This window comes from Triplophysa rosa, linkage group LG15 (assembly GCF_024868665.1).
Source record: "Triplophysa rosa linkage group LG15, Trosa_1v2, whole genome shotgun sequence".
NCBI lineage: Eukaryota > Metazoa > Chordata > Actinopteri > Cypriniformes > Nemacheilidae > Triplophysa > Triplophysa rosa.
In genome coordinates, this window is record NC_079904.1 from 1,658,315 (window position 1) to 1,660,085 (window position 1,771).

Here is a 1,771-nt window from a genome sequence, read left to right on the forward strand (position 1 = left end):
ACAGAGAGAGAGAGAGAGAGAGAGAGAGAGAGAGAGAGAGAGAGAGAGAGAGAGCAAACACTTCTTCCATTGACAATAAAGCACGAAAATGTGCTGTGATAATAAAATGTTTCCTCTTTTTGTCTCAGTGCAATGGTGTTACAAACAGAAGCTGATGAACATTTAATAATTCTGCAAGTAGCAACCATTGGACTAAAAAAACTCATGACGTTTATTTCTACAATTTCCGCAGAACAATGTGTCTGTTAAAACTTCTTGAGAAACAATATAATAAACTCAAATAGTTCTCTTTAGATCAATCTTAGATCTGATCTGAGCCGGTCTATCCTAGATTCGATTGACTTTTCAAAGGATTTTAGGAGTGACCCTTCATCTGAGAATATTAACCGTGAACTCCTCTGAGGAATTAAATGTCAGTCTTTGTGTTTGTTGTTATCACAACGCAACAAAATCAAAACAAACCTCTTTCCGTCACGCAAGTAAACATGCGTCTTTGAGAGGATGCAGGACACCTGCCGGTGCAGGTCGTACTGGTTTGTTTGTGATCGCTCTCCGCCTGCTGTCTTTGCTCAGAGGTCAATAGCGGTGGTGCGGGACGGAGGGAGGAGCGGCGCGTGGCGGCTCTTATCGGCCCTGAGCTCAGACAATGAGAGCGAAAGTAAACACTTGCACTGCAAGACCCGCAGCAAAGCACACAAACCTCAAGGCATTTTCCAGTATGGCAGGTGTTTCGGTCAGGAGCTGAAACAGACGCACGCGCACGCACGCACGCACGCACACGCACACGCACACACACACACACACACACACACACACACACACACACGCACACAAAGACAAAACATAATGTATAGAACACACGCACACACACACACGCACTCACGCACACACACACACACAGGAGCATGCATGCTTGTTTAGGCACAATGCTCTCTGTACAAAAACGTCACTTCAAAGTTTGTCATGATTTTACTGAAAATTGCATCTTTCCAAATCACTGAGACCTTGATTTTTTTCTTAGAAGACAAAGACGTCATTTAAAGAATAAGCAATTTAACTGCTCGAGTTTTTCTGGTGTTTTATTTAAGTAGCAGACATTTCTCCTCATAGGAGACACACAAAACTGTAGTGCCACATTATGTGTGTATTAAAACTGAAACAATTTGGTTTTGGAGAACTTGAGAAATGTTTGAGTCTGAAATCCGAAACGATCGATGTCATCAAATGTCATCACATTCTGTAAGAGAGATATTTGTTGAAATTCTTAAAGACGCACATCATCATTCACGTGTGCGTGTGCGTGTGTGTGTGTGTGTGTGTGTGTGTGTGTGTGTGTGTGTGTGTGTGTGTGTGTGTGTGTGTGTGTGCGTGTGTGTGTGTTAAGTGTTGGTCGGTTTGGAGTGTCAGTTAAATGTGGCACATGTCTATTGTGTTTCGGGACCCCGGACCCTCTGTGCAGTTCAGCAGGAGGTTTGCAGACGGCTTTCAGAGTGGGGGGAGACACAGCTGATCCACACAAAAGACCGAGACCTCCTGTTCACAAGCAGCACACAATACCCCGACCCTAATGCTTGTAAATCTATTCGCTGATCAGATGCGCGGCAGCACGCCACTCTGAAAGAGAGAGAGAAAACAACCAAAGACATTTGAGTTCAGGAAGTCAACCGAAGTATCTCAGATTCATAAATTAAAAATATTTTTGCATGAATCACACTCATTTTGTGGGTACTGATGTAAGCGAACAGAAGTGCATTTTGCAAGTTTTCAGAAG